The sequence below is a fragment of the Alligator sinensis genome, unplaced genomic scaffold, assembly GCF_000455745.1.
Source record: "Alligator sinensis unplaced genomic scaffold, ASM45574v1 scaffold46_1, whole genome shotgun sequence".
Lineage (NCBI taxonomy): Eukaryota > Metazoa > Chordata > Crocodylia > Alligatoridae > Alligator > Alligator sinensis.
Genome location: NW_005841907.1, coordinates 984,304 through 1,002,658, shown reverse-complemented (window position 1 = coordinate 1,002,658; position 18,355 = coordinate 984,304).

Genomic DNA, 18,355 nt, shown 5'->3' with positions numbered 1-18,355 from the left:
CCATTCCACAGGTAGTAGTTTGGCTACTGCTGTGCCAACTGTTCCCTTGAGGCTCGCCACCTAGGACCTTGTGCCCCTCGTGCTCACCCTTCTGAGTGAACTCCCACACTAACTTGCATGCTGGACCAAGAGTGTGCCTATTTGCATATTCTGTTTGTGAGGCTCCAGTATATAGACAGATATGTAGTGGTGTTTCACTTTAGTCACGGGAAAATGTGGATTTTGGGTTCCTTTTTTTAATCTGAATATTGGAGATTTTTTTATCAGAGAAAACCTGAATCCCTGATGATAACATTTACAGTTCCAAAACTGAATTTGTTTTACAATGTTCAGACACACTAAAATATTTTCCAGTGAATACAGTTATGCTTTTATTTTGTATGCATATTCATGAAAATTTGGCATCACTAACTTAATAAGTGAAAATTTAAAGTAATAGACAAATTCCTGTCTAGATCCTCCATTACTAGAATGAAAAAGGCTAGGAAACTAACCACCTTTTCAATAATGAAAGGCAGTCAAATTTAACATCTGAAATTCCTTTTAATAAAGCCAATGAAAAATTAATCATGTCATTCTTTTCTAAACTCTCTTTGAAACTTAATTTTTGAACCTTAATTGCTCAAGACAGTCTCAAACTTTACATTGAATTACAAAGTTTTCTCAGATAAAAGTGATAGATAAAGATTTTTAAATGGTTATTTAGTTATGCTCTTTTTAAAAATCCAATTATTTTGTTGTCTATGTACTGACTTTCCAAATTCATTAAACATTTGTGTTACAGCATCAACTTTTCATCCATTCTTACAATTATATTATTGTATAACTATAACCCATGTTCCAGATTAAGGAGTCATTTTGCTAAGGCCCTTAGCTGTATACAGATATCCAGTTTGCCTTCTGTACTCAAACCTCATTTTAGACATTGATCCTGTGGATTTTGGGTTACCTTATATATATATATATATATATATATATATATATTAGTGGTGTTTCATTTTAATCACGGGATAATGTGGATTTTGGATTACCTTTTTTTCATACAAAAATTAGAGATTTTTTTTTTTTTTAATCAGAGTAAACCAGGATCTCTGGTCTTCAAATTTAAGGATTAAAAATGGAAGCCTTTCGTCCAAGACAAAAGAGACTTTCTACAAAAACTTAAAAACATAGAACACCTTCCCAGCAATACCCTTCTACCCACCATGGACATTACCAGCTTATATACCAACATTCAACACCAGGATGGCATCCAAGCCTGTCTTACATATTGACAAGAACAAGATTACAACTCAGAGTACAGACCAAAAAGATATTCCTGAATTTATACACTTCATCATCACACAAAACAACTTCACTTTCAATAACCAACACTTACTTTAGACCATGGGCCCATCTATGGGTACCAAAATGGCCCCACAATATACCAACCTTCTTATAAGCCACCTGGAAGAAGAATTCATCAAGGACTGAACCATTAAATCCTTGCTATACTTAAGATATATCAATGACATCTTCATCGTTTGGACTGAAAACGTGTAATCTCTGATTGATTTCAATCAAAAATTCAATAATCATTACCCCTCCATCATGTTATCTCTTGAATACTCCAGCTCTAACATTTCCTTTTTTAAATACTCTATTCACTATCCAAAAGCATAAAATACAGACCACCAAGCGGTATGCTGGAAGAAGAGGCCTGGGAGAAGCTGCAGCTATACTGTGACTAGGATCTGCAAACTAAGTTCGTCCCACCATCACCACTCTTCCCCTCTTCTCTTTTTGGGTATAAAAATAAAGTGTGCAAAAAATTTAGTCTAGTAAAGTGTTACCCAGTTATCAAATGTTTTGGTATAATGGTTAATGGGTCTTTTGTGATGTAATAATAATGTCTTTAATTGGTGTCATTCTCCTTGTCCTTTATTCATATTTTGAATTTATTATGCAATTCTAATTTCAATAAAAGATGCTGCCTTCCAAAATCCAGGATATAGAAGATAGCACTTAAGCACTTTGAATAGGAACACAGGATTGGGAAGAACTTTGCCTACAATCATAGGCAGTCATGTTACATATTTTAAGTTCCAGTGGATCCATAGAAGCATCCAATGCAGATATTCCCATATGTAATACAAACCTCAAAAAAACAGCCAACACCTATAATGAACTTAATATATTAAAGACCCTTCTTATATATGTTCACTAACCTGAAAAAGGTATACATTGTGCTTCAGAAAGAGAGCAGAAGAGACTACTTGTGTTACTAATGACAACAGTCCTGCAATGACATGGAATGTGTTTGGTGAAATAGAATAATGATAAAGATGACTTTTGAAAGTGAACCATGCCCCACAATACAGAGGAAGAGAAGAGAAGAGAAGAGAAGAGAAGAGAAGAGAAGAGAAGAGAAGAGGAACATGGTACTCCTGGGAGTCTTGCAGAAAAATTCTTTCCTGGTCCTAAATCTAGCAATTTGTTTAGCTCTGACCACATGAGCAATACCTATATCAGGCAAGCACTCCAGAGACTGCAGTCAGGTTTCTAACAGTAGGAACCTGGCTGCACTTACCTCAGTGTCCTTCTTCCAGATGTGGCCAATTACTAATCCTTCAGAGGAAAATGAAGACATCTTTCTGAAAGAAAGCTATATACAGAGGAGGAATCAGGAATTCCTTCCTGACCCCACCTTGTGACCAGTACAAGCCTGGAAATATGAATAAATTAATAGAAAGATCAATTAAAAAATACAAGACCTCTATTCCTATTATGTTACTTTCTGTATTAAAATTCATGGTTTATCTTATAGGAAAGAGCCTCCTGACTATCAGTCATTGCCAACTTCCAATCAAACGCTGCCACAGCAAAATGCATTTATTCATCAGTGACCAATAATAGCAGTAATGCTGAACCCTTGTCTAAACCAGGAGGCAAAGAAATAATAGATAAAAAGTATATGTGCAGAGCTTGTAGATATCCAAAATACAATATTGCAATATTTGCAATCTTTCAAAGACAGGGTTTAACATTTGCAACACAGAAAGGTCTGTTTGTCATTTTTCAATTATAGGCAGAAATTAAAATCAATGGTGCTTTTAGAAAGTGTTGGAGTCCATATACATACTCTATTTATTGACCATAGTGCTCAACTCCCCAGAAATGTAAAAGAATGGAGAGAAAATGGATTAAATAAAGCTTGCAGAAGCTGTAAGCAATAAACTGTAAGCAACATGTGGGGAACGCAGGAGAGTTAACTCCCAATATAAAACTCATTGAGAATTACTACCCGTGTGAATAGAACTAATCATAAATAAATAGGGAGTCCATAGCCACATGCAACACATCACTGACTTTGAAAACAATTGAGTTTGTACCACCAAGAATCTTGATATTCCTCTGGATAAAGACTCGCCATGCCCCCATCATCTTTTGGGTGTTTGTGAAGCACGAGGAATCACAGTCTCCTTTAACCACTTTTCTGTCCCCAATTGTTTCTCCTCATTTTTGTCTTCTGTTCCCTATCCCTTACTATTTTTATCCTCTTCTGCTCAAAGTTCTACCCTTCATCATATTGCTTCCTTTCTTTGTTACTTTTTTTCCCATCCCCTTCAAAACTCTTTCACTTCTATGTGGAATCACCAGTACTTTTGTCCATCCTTTCTATCTGCTGTTTATATTTCCTTTATTGACCTAGGATACATGCAGAAGTTATACTTAGATTGACCTAACCTAGGTCTATCTGAGAACTGAACTGTACATTTACTTGGGGAGTTTATTTTGTGTAAAATGTGGCCAGCCCAATCTAACTCAGTTCAGCTCAGGAGGTGTATTATGTAGATTAGGCCATCCTGTGCCCATCTAACCAAATGTGTGTACATATTTGGAGCACAGCACTGGGACTAAGAAAGACCAGTCACTTGCCCTGGCTCTGGTAATGTGCTTTTTTTACAACTCCCCCCCTGCCACAACTGGACTATTTTTAGCCCTCCAACTGTCCCAGTCCCATATGATCAACCCCCCCGCCCCACATCAGAGACCCACCAACCCCCTATGGATATACCAGACCCTTCCAATCCCACAAAACCTTCCCCCTAGACCCACCAACACCACCACCCCCAGCAGACCTGCTAACCCTTCCCCAGTTCCAACCATCCCTCCCCACACCCTGACTTAGATCATGATTCTGATGCAGTTCTCAGCACCACAAACATCTGCACAAGTAAGCCTCATGATCATAGATCAGGTCCAATGGATGTCTTAATGTAAGGAGAGGTTGGATTCCCAAACAAAAGAGTTTTTAAAGATTTTAAAAGTTTTTAAGATTTTTTTAAAAATAAATTCAGGGGCAAAGGCAGTTAAGAATACTGCTGCCTATTGGATAACCTGTCTTCAGGTGGGAAGTGGGTTCAAGGGTGGATATTTTTAAAGGCTTATAAATTGGTCAAATTTGGAAGGTCTTTTATAGAAATAAGAAGGGCACAAGCTTATTAAACATCATAGGTCACAAATCATAGATGTGCTGCTATTGGGATTTTTTTTTAAATCAGAGAAAACCAGGATTTCTGATGAGGGATCCTGGTTTTCTCTGATAAAAAAAAATCCCCAATTTTCAGATTTAAAAAAGTAACCCCAAATTCACATTGTTCTGTGATCAAAATGAAACACTACTATAAGCTTGGAGCTTGGGGAATAAGCAGTAGGAACTTGTCCTCCTGCTTAACACAAATAATTATGACATCATAGGGATAATGGAGACCTGGTGGGACTCCACCCATGACTGGACCATAGGTATAGATGGCTATACCCTGTACAGGAGAGATCAAGTAGACCAAAGGGGCAAGGGTGTAGCTCTCAATGTCAAGGAGAGCTACGTGCCCCACCAAGCTGATATTGGTGACCAGGGTGGATGGCTGGAGACCCTCTGGGTTAAAATCCATGGGGAACATGGCACAGGGGACACAATGTTGGGAGTCTACTATAGACCTCCCACCTGAAGTCAAGAGCTTGACCAGGAGTTCTAAAGGGAATTGCCTGAGGCCTCAAGCTCCCGGTCCATGGTTGTCATGGGAGATTTCAACTACCCAGACATCTTGTGGGAAGAGCACTTGGCTAAATCTGAGCAGTGGCAAAGTTTCCTCTCATGCATGGATGACCTCTATCTGACTCAAGAAGTCTTGGGCCAATGAGAGGTAAAGCGCTGCTCGACCTGGTACTGGCAACCGCGGATGACCTAATCAGTGACCTAACGATCGATGGGAAGCTTGGCAACAGTGACCATGAGCTGACCATCTTCACCATCTGCCGTAAAGCTGGCAAGTCAGTCAGCAGTACAGAAGTCCTTGAGTTTAGGAAAGCTGACTTTGACAAGCTCAGGAGGTTTGACAATACCAAACTCTGGGGTAAAGCATCCACACCTGAGGACAGGAGGGCAACCCAGGCTGACCTTGACAGGCTCAAGAAATGGGCAGATGAGAACCTGATGGTGTTTAACACTGAAAAATGCAAGGTTCTCCACCTTGGGAGGAAAAACCTGGAGCATCCTTATAGGCTCGGCAGTGCTACGCTGGCTAGCACTATGGATGAAAAGGATTTGGGGATCATGATTGACCACAAGATGAACATCAGCCTTCAATGTGATGCTGTGGCTAGCAAAGCGAGCAAAACACTGGCTTGCATCCATAGATGCTTCTCAAGATAATCCCGGGACATCATTCTCCCATTGTACTTGGCCTTGGTGAGGTCACAGCTGGAGTACTGCATCCAGTTTTGGGCTCCACAATTCAAAAAGGCTGTGGAGAAGCTTGAGAGAGTCCAGAGAAGAGCCACACACATGCAGCAGGAACTGGGGGAACGAATGTTCACCAGAGTGCCCCAAAGGATGACAAGATCGAACGGTTATAAACTCCAGCAAGACTGTTTCAGGCTGGACATAAGGAAGAATTTCTTTACTGTCCAAGCCCCCAAGGTCTGGAATAGCCTGCCATTAGAGGTGGTTCAAGCACCCACATTGAACACCTTCAAGAGAAATTTGGATGCTTATCTTGCTGGGATCCTATGACCCCAGCTGACTTCCTGCCCTTTGGGCAGGGGGCTGGACTCAATGATCTTCTGAGGTCCCTTCCAGCCCTACTGTCTATGAAATGTCTATGAAATAAATATATTTATATATTATTGGTGTTTCATTTTGATCACAGAACAATGTGGATATTGGTTTGTTTTTTTTAATAACCCCCCAAAAATCGGGGATTTCTGAAAACTTGGAATTTTTTTATCAGAGAAAACCAGGATCCCTGATAATTATCACAGCATGTAGAATATCATCTCAAAGAGATAAAGCATGACAAAATTACAAGAAACTAAAAACATGCTATGTACTCTTCTGTATAGGTAGCAATAACAGGTCCACTTCCAAGTGGAAGAGGCATTTGCTGTGTCACCCATCAAATCTACCCCTTTTATTAAAGTGAAAGTAAAGTCATTTTAAATACTCTGGTTTAAAATTTTCATTGTAAATATTATTCTACACATAATTTACTTAGATTTACAGTATAACCTCATAAATCTGGCATCCTTGGGACCTAGCACCTGCCAGAAATTTTAAAATTTTGGATTTTTGAAACAGCATGCAGCTGCTGCTCCACAACCACCCACTGCTACTTCTTCCCCTCCCCCCTGGACACTGCAGAGGAAGCTTGCATGTGACAGCTGCTGCTGCACTACACCACCCCATGCCACCATTCCGTGTGCATCCACTCCTCTGGGACTGACCACCTCTTCTCCCTGGTGTAGTGTATTTTTAAAAGTGCTGGACTTTTGAGAATCCCAGAATTTTGAAAACCAGATTTATGAGGTTATATTGTATTTGGTAGTGTGGTGGGCTTGCTGGGCTTCACCTGGCTCTCCAGGCTTAAGGGACAGTGAATGTGATTGGTGGGGCAAAACCCACCAATCAGAGACAGGCAGAGGTGGATCCAGGAGGAGAGTCTGCTCCCCTTCTACTCCAAAGGGGGGCGGGGGCAGGAGTGGACTTAATTGGTGTGAGGATTCCACTTATTGCCCTGTCTAGGGCCTTCTGCAGTATATTCCAACTCTCACCTCCCATGTCTTGATTAATTTTGATGTTATTAGGTGGGAAGTGTTACAGCCACACTAGGACACTGGCAATCTATCTAGGCTCTTATCTATGCTACAGTCTCTCTGGTGGCTCTCTCGACCAACACTCAAGATTTATGTTTTCAATTGAGTTCAAGTCTTATATGGGTTGAACAATTCTCTTTATTATTCTTTCTCTTTTTACATGTACAACCAGTTCACATACTGATAGGTTGCGGTCTCAGGTTCTCTCTCCCTTCCAACACCTCTAGGACACAATTAGTTGACATCAATGTCCAAGAAAAACAAGAAAAACAAGAATAAACTCAACTTTTAATGCACCTGAGGAGCACCCATGGCTCTTTCCTTCTCAGTTTCTCCTCTGATGCACCTCTCCTCCTCAGAGCAATCCAAGATTCAACTTACATCTTTGTGGATTCCTAGCTTACTCCCCTGTTTGTGGCCTCCCGGCATGCTGGAAAAACTCCTCTGATTCACCAGTCCCAGCAGTCCTACCTGACTCCTCTCTCTTGGAGCCTTCCTCCTCCTCTCTCTCTTCCTGTGTGTCGTGCCATTGTGCCCCAGGCTTTTTAATCCTCAGAGAACAGCTGCTCTGGAAACAGCATTCTCCCCACTCAATCTCCCTCCCTGTTTGATGTACAGTATTTAGTTTTTAGCCAGTCCCTCTTCACAATTGGGAACTGTAGTTGCAGCCCCCCTAATTGGTTCATTTTCAATCAGGGGGCAGAAACCCAGAATGGGATATGAGCAGCTGCCTGCTGAGCATACAGCACAGTCAGCAAGGGATGAAGAAGAAGGAAGAGGTGCCAGGGTCAAGAAGAGCTCAGAGAGCTGCCCAGTGGGCATATCTGGCTGCTCAGAAGAGCCCAAAAGATTCCACTGCTGGACAGAGGCGGTAGGTGGTGCAGGCATTGCTGCACAGAAGATCTGTGAGGGACCGGGACCCTGGGAGCCACACCAAGGCGGTTTGGGTCTCCAACCCCAGCATGACGCTGGGCTATGGTGCAGGCATCACTGCACAGAAGGTCCATCAGGGACCGGGACTGGGGCCCTGGGAGCCGCAGCGAGGTGGCTTAGGTCTCCAACCCCAGCACAAGGCCAGGCTGCAGTGCAGGTGTTGCTGCATGGAGGGTCTGCAAGGGACCAGGACCATGGGAGCCACAGCGAGGTCTCCAACCCCAGCATGAGGCTGGGCTGCGGATCAGGCCTCACTGCACAGAGGGTCCTCAAGGGACCAGGAACCTGGGAGCCACAGTGAGGCAGCTCGGGTCTTCCACCCCAGCATAAGACCAGGCTGCAATGCAGGCATCACTGCACAGAGGGTCTGTGAGGGACTGGGATCCTGGGAGTCACAGCAAGGTGGCTCAGGTCTCCAATCATGGCATGAAGCTAGGCACGGGAGCCAGTGCTACTTCAGGGTGAGTAATTGTGGGGTGTAAGGCCCTGGAGATGAATGGGCATTCTGGGACCCATTCCCTGCAGTGAATTTGCAAGGGCCCTGGGAATGGAGAGGTTCCCAAGCATGGGGAGCAGCATTCAGAGCAGCACTGCCCTGGGCATGCACGAAGCAGCCCAGGTCTGTAACTCCCCTTGAGAAGGATTGAGCCACTGGGACATGTGAGCAAGTCATGCTGCCCCACTGAGGCCTGAAATTGAGCTCTCCCTTGAAGAAATATTAGTCAGGGCAGGAAGCTTATAAACACTGCTCCTCCCAGGTCCTTGGGACACATGAGCTAGTGGGGTAACGGGTCTCCCACTGGGTAGTGACACTCGGGGAAAGGTAGCCTTAATAAAAAGGCAGGAGGGAAAGACACCCTAGAGGAAGGGAACTACTAGAGAACACTCGCATCTCATAGTTAGAGTATTTATTGATTGTTTGATACATGGTGTGCATTTTTTGAGTGTTTATTAACTGTTAACTGTATGCCTTGTATTTTATGAATGTCATTTATTGTTGTACTTACCTGTTCATATCATTTGGGACCATTATGCTTACCTGCTTGGATTTAGGTGTCTATATAGTTATAGTTATATGTATGTATAACCTGTAAATAGTCACTTTAGTTCACTACTTTTTATATACATATATTACATTTGTACCCGTTTAAGACATCGCTTTCTGTTCCTCCTCTATTGGGACATGATAGGTGGGAGGTAACTGTGAGTAGACTGCAGTTTCCACCCCCAGGACTTGTGCTCTGCTGGCTTTCCCCTTCTATTGGTGAGCAGGGGGTCACTCACTTTGGGGACACCTGTGTTACAGTAGTAGTAGTTTATTTATATCTTTCACTAAAACAATACTATAAAATTAACAATAAAAATTACATGTAATTAATAACATCTATAAAATGTATAATTTTTGTTATAAACATACAGTAAGATGATCATCATTCTAGCAGTTTACACCAAATTAAAATATAACATAATTTATAATGATAGAAAAGAAAAGATAAAATGAAGAAGTGGACAATGAAACAAAACAGGAGATTTGATTTTAGCCTTTGTGAAAGTAATGCAAATAAGACACGTAGGACAGGAGGCTCTGAATTATTAAAGTCCAGTATTTAATATTCTCATGAATGGAGACATCAATTTTCCTTTTATTTCTTCAAAGAACAAACAAGACCACAACTAATGATACAAGTCATCTATCTCATTGTTCCCACAAGAGTATATTCTATCCAAATATGTAATCTGACACCACTTCCTGTGACAACTGCAGACCTCATTAGAATGAATCTCAGTCTACTAATGACCTCTCATTGTTTGTAGCTTTGTACTATGGACAGGTATGTTTTCTAGGCGAAGTCAGGGCTTTATTAATCTTGAAAAAGGAAATGCATTCCTTATTTTAAATATAGGGTAATTTTTATATTTACCCTATATTTACCCTATTTTTTATTTTATTTTTAAATATAGGGTAAATATTGGGACAATGACCCTCAGTATATTTCCTGGGCCATTTAACTGGAGGAGATTATAGATATTATTTAACCAAAAAAGAGGTTATTTGGCAAAGAATAGGCTTGTAGAATATACTTCTTAAGGTATTTGTAGGTGTACAAAATCAAATGTTCAGTAGTTTACAGTTCTTAATGGAGTTAAATTTAGAGTTCTTAATGGATATTTATCAGTCTATTTTAAGAGTAGATTAGCATCTCCCCGCAATCCCCATCTCACCCAGTCATAGAATTAGGCAGACATAACTCTCCCCAGCCCAAACCTCCCCAACCCAATACTTCAGATTTAGCTGTCTGGATTTCCAAGCTATTTGATGTTGATTTAATAGGCACCCATCCAAAAAAGTATTGGAGCAGGAATAGTGGGGAGCATGACAAATTCATACAAGATGAAAACAGTATCCAATGTTAAAACTAGAGCTGAATATATATATATATAAATGATTTAAAATATTTTAATGAAAATTCTCAGTACAGTCTATTTGCATTTTCTTTTGGGGTTGTCTTCATTTATTATTTTCAGATAATTCAGATAGTTCATTTAAGCAAGTATCTGTGGGCACTTCTACACAATACATTTACTTCACAGTAAACTAATTAGCTGCACAGTAAAACTCTCAGCAGCTACACACACACTTATATTAGGCTGGAGTAAACTAATTTACTGCACAGCAGCACATGTGTAAATGCTGCCCCAGCTGGCTGGGACATGAGGGTGCTTTATAGTGTGAGAAATGTCTGCCAGCTAGCCTTGCCAGCTGGGGCTGCTCTGACCTGGCTCAATGTGCTGCGCTCCCAGGCATATGTTCAAATGGCAATAAACTCTGGATTTTATTGCTCTGCATTAATTCCACGTGTAGAATCTGAAAAGTTTCATAAATGTTAGTATAAACATATCATTTGGTATTCATGACTTTTTTGCTGTTCTTTCTTCCCTTTTATTATAAACTTAGAGTATTCCAATTAGGATGCAGAAAAAAGAATACATGATCCAAGTGACTGATCAAACAACCCAAATAGTGAGGAGCAAAGTGGACTGTTAATAAGCAATATGTCACCTGAAATTTGTGATCAAGTATTATTTGCACAGAAATGGGGGTGAATTTGTGCATTTGCACAGGCAAAAATGAGGAATAATCTAGAAATGATACGAAATAAATAAAAATAATTGTATACATTATTTCAAATATGAAAATGTATGCACAACATATACTCTAAATGCTTGCTCAGGCAAATCAACCTGACTTGTTCCTTTCAACTATGTATTCTGTCAAACTTTTCATATCTTAAACATTATATTAGTGGTATTTATTCAAAAGAACAAAAAGTTCACCATTGAAAATAATGTTTTCTTTTTTTCACCACAGATTTTGAGGCAGTTATCTTGTTATAATAAAGTACAAGGAACAGCTTAAGACAGATTTATTTTTCCAGGTTTTTTATTCTATATTTATTTAAGTTACATCATTTTCAAGATCTGTTGAAACATTACTAGCTCATTCCTTGGGTCTTTATAATATCTGCGTGAAGAGAATGTGTTACATTTTCCAGGTCAAATGATATTTGCATATGAGCACCAAAGACATTTAGAGTTCTCCTAGTCAACACACTGAGGAAAATAAATTACAAATCAGCCAGTTACTTGATTTAATTTTATAGTCTCTATCTGGAACAGTACAACAAACTCTTAATAACACTCATTTTTCACAAAATGACACGTCTGCACTTCTAAACAAAACTAATGGGCAGTGGAAACATTCGTGCCCAGATCAGATCTTAAATGAATAATGTCATTAGATAAAACAATGATGAAGTACAGAGTACATAAATACCAATTATAAAATTAATGGAGAGTGCTACATTTACTTCATTTTAATAATCAACTGAATCCCTGGAAGATATTATTTCTCTTTTGTATTATGTATACAACATCATTACATTTGATTGTAATGACAAAGACACAGTTCAACCTGATACGGATGCTCTACTTGGTTGCATTTGATATTTAACATCAACTTTCCTTAAATGCATCTAACAGGAGTCTCTATTTATTTAAACAAATGTTCATATTCTTTGTGGTATTTGAAAATGATCCAAAGACCTAATACATAGAGAAGAAAATATATCCAGCCATTATCCACCCAGTCTAAAATATTTCAAGGGCTTCAAAAAGTAGGTCATATCATAATAGTGACATTGAACTTTTCAACTGGGAATAATTAGGTTTTATTTCTAGTGTTCGGTGACCTACTCTGAGGTATAATATAATACAAGAACAGTTTAGTTTTATTTGTCATAATTTAGTGGCTTGTTTTATTCTCTTTTTTACTGTGTATACCTTAAGAATTCATAATTTTTACCTATTCAGAAAACAACAGCTGACAGCTGTGCACAGAACTACTGCTGTTTAACATGTCGTAAAGGAACTGTTGCAGGCAATGATGATCTCATTAGGGACCAAGGGTACTGTATTTTTTTTAGAATAAAATAATCCAGCATTAAATCATTTCAACTGTAGTGTCACTGGCAGGGAATGGAAAAATGCAAAAGTTTCTGTATATGAAACAAGTGTTATAGTAATACTTACAGCACAGAGAGCATTTGAAGCAAACTTCCTTGTATAGTCCCTCCAGGGTCTTTTAAAAGATTTTACTTTTATTTAAGGGCTGGCTTCTAATGCAAAGAGACATAATAGAATGTACTTGTGTCTGTTAGCTCAAATAACAAGACATTTTTTTTATACCAAGAGCCATTAGATACAGCTCAGACCTTTGTATGGTGCACTATGAAATTATTCCCTCCAGCGGATTTAAAATTTTCTGTTTGTAAGCAGTCATTGCAATAAACAATGCACCATCTACTTTGATCATGTGTTCACCTTTATAGGTGTGTGGGGTAGCCTGCTGCATTGCGTCAAGCTACATTGTAATATGGCATACAGTATAATTTGACATAGTATGACAGCTGCAACCTAATGAACTAAGGCATGCATAAAACTTTCATGACAAGCGAATACAGTGTTTCTGGAACAGACAGTCTCTCTGGTCTTTATATGGAGGTGCACTTGAAGCAGGGAAGCCAAAGAAACTTGTCCTTTGACAACTCAAATGCAATCCATACATTCAGTTGCAAGAATGGCTCCCCATATACTTTAGGGATATTATTTTTACCTAACAAAATAAGAAGAGGGGAGTCAGAGCTATAGCAAAAGCAGCATGTATAGAAATCAAGGTGATAGAGCAGCCAGGAATCCCCAGAGACATTCTTCTCTGACAAAGATTGCTTCTATGCTTACCCCAGGTACCCCAACTGCCCTTCTTTCAACATAGAGCTGTATCTTAAAGACAAAAATTGATTCTCTGGGTTCTACGCCTCTCACCTTTCAAATCTGTTTTGTGGTTGACTTCAGTTAAGCAGGATTTGGACCCTTGTAAAAAAAAATCAAATTTGTCTTTGGTCATATTTTATATCAGGGCTGTCCAACTTCTGAGCAGCTGGGGCCACATGTGACATGGGCCACATGCCATGCGGGTGCCCACACCTGGTTCCCCACCACCATACAGGCTGGTTCCCTGCACCCCACTTTCTCAGCTGCATATACCATATGGGCTTCCCAGTCCTCCCTCACTGGTTGTACAGTTTGGCTTCTCCCATCATAGCCTCCCCCCACACACAGGCAGCCTGGCTTCCCCCACACAGCACACACAGCCAGGAGAGGGGGTTGCTGTGCACATGGCACTTGTTCCCCAAAGGTGGGGAGAAGCCAGAGGCCTATGCTACATAGATGCCCATGCCACATACACAGTGGGAAGGTGCTAGGCAGCCTGTCTCCACCCCCTCTTCTTCCAGCAATGCCCACTATGCAGACAGTCCCAGTTCTAGCCCCAGCACAGGCAGCCTGGTTGCCCCCATACCCCACTACACACACAGTCCAACCCCTCCCCCCTCCCCCCAGATGAATGCACCACCCTCCTGCAGTGTGAACAGGCTCTTTTCTTCTATGCATCATCTACTTACACACACAGCTTAGGCAGTCCAGCCCCCCCTCAGCTGGCATAGGAGAAGCAAATGAAGAGGGGAAATGGGGGCCAGGTAGGAGTCTACAGGCCACATAGCTTATCCTTTAGGGGTTACATGTGTCCTGCAGGCCACCAGTTGGATAGCTCTGTTTTACATCATTTTGTGATTTAAAAAACAATAAGAGGTAGGCATTTTTTTAATAGTGCAAAAATACAACACTAATTCAATCTTTATAAACTTCAAGAGTTTCAACATTTTTACCTATTTATCACATATTGCAATACACAAAGGAAATGGAATACTGCTCTTCACTTTAAGCACATGCAGACACATGAATAAAAAATAAAGAATACATGATTATCTTTATGTTCTGACATAAATGCAATGCTTATGAATAGGCAGTCTAAAAGGTGAGATCATCAAAGTCTGTGCAGCATAAGCAGTAGTAGTGAAATATTACCTTGCTAAAGGAAAATGTCTACACATGCAATCAATGTGCCTGAATTTTCTGTGCAGAAAATTCAGATGCATTAAACTGTGCCCAGGCATGCATATGAATGTTCACCCATGTTGGGAGTAAATTTGCTCCTGACAGGAGCAGTTCAGTTCAGGGTTGCTCTCCCCTCCCCCAGCCCCCCACCCCCCTGCCTTCCTGCAGCAGCCAGGGAGAGCTCCAGGCTTTCCTGAGTAACAGCCCCAGGCTGGCAGGGGACATGGGGGTCAGGCTTGGGCTCTGGGGACCAGGGGGTAGCTGTTTCAGAATGAAGGACAGCTCCTAGATGCATGGAGCTCAGGATTGTAGCTTAGCTCAGCAGCACTGTCTTGGGCTGATGCCACATGCTGAGGCTGCAACAGCTTCCTGATCTCTCTCCTTACTTTGCTTGCAGGCAGTGGAGAAGGCCTGGATCAACTTGCTGGATCAGTCCTTCATCAAGAAAGGTAAGGAGGCATCCACCCACTCTGTGGCCTCAAACCCTGCTCCACTTTCCAGGATCAGATCTCAGTAAGCATTGTCCTCTGTGCCTCAGGGTCACTTTGCCTCCCAAGGCACTCAGTCAGAAGGAGGGTGGCAATGATCTGGGATACTCCCAACCTACATCCCAGCTTCTGCCCAGTGCTGGAGGAAGGTGGGAGCTGAGTAGTGCCCAGACCAGAGCAAACCACTTCTCCCCACTGGCAGAGGAGGACATTGCATCTGGGGGTACTGTTTTGTGCCATTTGGGGTCCTGCCAGCCTGCACGTCTTTCCTGAGACTTTGACTGCACCAGCACCATTGGCCTTCAGAGTCACTGGAGGAAAGCTTCACCTTGTTCGGGGGGGGGAGGGGAGGGAGGGCATGGCATAGCTTGGCCTAGCTCCCAGAGAAGGAAAGACTGCAGGCTCCATGCTAGAGAGGAGCCACTTGGCAACTCCCTGCCTCAGCTGTGGAGGCAGGGGCTGGAGCCATCCAGGGGTGTGGTGCAGTGGGGATGCTTCCCCCCAGAGAGAAGCAGACAGATGGGGTGGTTCTATGCTAGCCAGACTTTGTGCATCCAGCTAGCATGGGGCTGATCCAGGCTAGGGCAGCAGAAAGGGGGTGATTCTCATGGACCAAATCCATTCCAGACCTGGCTGAGGCAGGGAGAAGCAGCTCTTCTGTGGCACAGAGTCAACAGTCTTAGTGTATGAGCCTAATCTAATACACAGTAAGTGCCATGCATGTGTAGATAGTGATGCTTTACTGCACATTACATTAAAATAATGTGCAGTAAAGCATCTTGTGTAGATATACCCAATGTCCCTCAAAAACTCAGTCTATGTATCAGTTCTTCCTGGCTTTTCTTCCTAACTTTCATAAAAGTACCATGTGAGTGGGTTGGGCAATCCTAGCTCCATCTCTTCTCTATACTTGCCTGCCATGATTTGGATTAGAAAGAAAATGAAGGAGATCAGTGGTCTTTTTAAGTGCTCATGATTAATAAGCCTCATCCAGGTGTCACTTGTTCAGAGTGCTAGTTTATTTTTTTTAAATAAGAGATTACTGCAACTGTAGCCCCACCAACTACTTCATTGACAAAGGCTCCCAGTAATGCCAAACAGTCCTCTTAAAACAGGCTGCATCCTGGAAACGATGTAACGCTCAGGATTCCAAGCAGCAATTGTCTTGTTAGTGAGATGCACTCCCTGTGTCTCATAACGCAAGTCTCATACTGGGACCATCCCGGAGGCTTTCCTGCTTCCCGCATCACCCCTCTCAACAGCTGTGTCCCTTAGGGGCTCGGGATTCTTGTTGGCATGGGGTCTTCTTGCCCACCTGTCATCTGCCACCCATGGGCCACCCTCTTCCGGCTGCGATACCTTTCTGTGTGGCTCCATCTAACCTCAGCTCTCCCCTCACTCACCAGTCGCTGAAACTTCAAGGTAGGTAGCTTGCCCAAATGAGTTCTCTGTCTAGGATCCTGCAGTCTCGGCACCTCTTTCTGATTATCAGGCGGATTCCTCGGGTTCTTCCCTGTCTAAGTCTCTGAATGCTTCTCACTTCTCTCTCCATGCCTGAAGGCAACAAGTAAATGCTCTGCTATTGGATTTATGCAAGTTTTGTTGGACTAATCACCAGATCCAGTATGGGTGTGTAATTTCTCCCACCTGGCAGGGAGCACTGTCAGGTCAACCCTGTTTGACTTTGCCTTAGTAACAGGGCTCCTGCCTAAGTCCCTGTTCCACACACCACTTAGAGCTAATGGTAGAACTACTTTTGTCAGGTGAACATCTCTGAACCAATAGTTACACTGAGACCTTTGCACATTTCAATATAAACTATATCTGAAACAGCTCTGGTTAAGAACTTCATGTACTTTTTACAAACCTTGAGTCATTCATTTTCTTTAACTCTTTTCTTTAATATTTACAGATTGTATTTTAGCCTCAGGTTGGGCCAGACCTGCTGGAGGTCTATAGGGAGCACCTGATGGAGGGCCACCTGGAAGCAGGAATGGAGGAGGACCTAATAACCCTTCTTTACAAAAAGGGGGAGAGGCAAGATCTGAGAAACTGGCATCCAATTATGCTCCTGCATCTTGACTACAAACTAATGGACAAAGTCTTGGCTGAATGTTTTAAGTCTGTTATAGGTGCAGTGATTCACATGCATGATGCCAGTGTGACAAATCAAGCCCTGATGCAGCTATGAGATGTGCCACAGTACCAGTGGGAGAGGAGAAAGAATGTTGCCATGCTGAACCTTGACTTGGAGAAGGCCTGTGACTGGGTATCCCATCGCTTCCTACTGGAAACACTGAGAAACATAGGAGTCCCCACAACCTTTGTCATCTGGATAGACACTGTACACCAGCATGAGCAGCAGGGTGCTGGTGAACAGGTCCTTGACAGCCCCAACTGCAGTGGAATAAGGTATCAGGCAGGGCTTCCTGCTCCGCCCAATTCTGTTTATCTGCACAATGGAGCCACTGTCAAAGTGGCTCAGGCAGGACCCTGGGAATCAGTGCTATGCACTTCCACAGGAGCAACAGGGAAGAGACGAAAGTTCTTGCATACATGGATGACTTGAACATCATATGCAGGGACAGGTGTTTGGTGGAAAGAGCACTACAATACACCCAGGCATATGGAGCAGTGGCAGGGGCTAAGCTCAACATGAATAAAAGCACCTGCTTAGTCCAGGGAAATCTTAGGGACCTGTCACCCCTGGGGGTCTCTGTCCCCAACAAGGGGGTAAAGATCCTCAGAGTGGAGTTTGACCCAGAGCTGCTGGCACAGAGGGCATGAGACAAGATGGAGTCCAAAACCAAACAGAGACTGGGACTATGGCAATTGCACTGCCTGTCAATGGAGGGGCACATGGCAATGATGAAGGCAGTGCTTCTGGCACTGCTCCTAGACACCGCCCTGGTCTTCCTCCCCTCAGAGCAAGTCATTTGCAGAATCTATAGAGCTATGTGTGTTTTCTTTTGGAACCCTACATGGAAGAAAGTAGTGAGGACCAAGCTGTATGAAGTGAAATGGTTCAGAGGCAGAGGAATGCCAGATATCCTACTCTTCCTCTGGGCCAAGTACATGAGCTAGGTTTGCAAATAAGCAAAGGGGACAGAATCCAAAATACCCCACATTGTCAAGTATTTTGCAGGGCAGTTGCTATGACAGAGACAGGTGTATACAATGACAGGTGTATGATGTCCCCATGGTTCTACAAGGTCCTTAAACACTTCCGGGAGAAATACTAGCTGTATGACTCAACCATAGTGACCTGGTGAACTACTACAAGATAC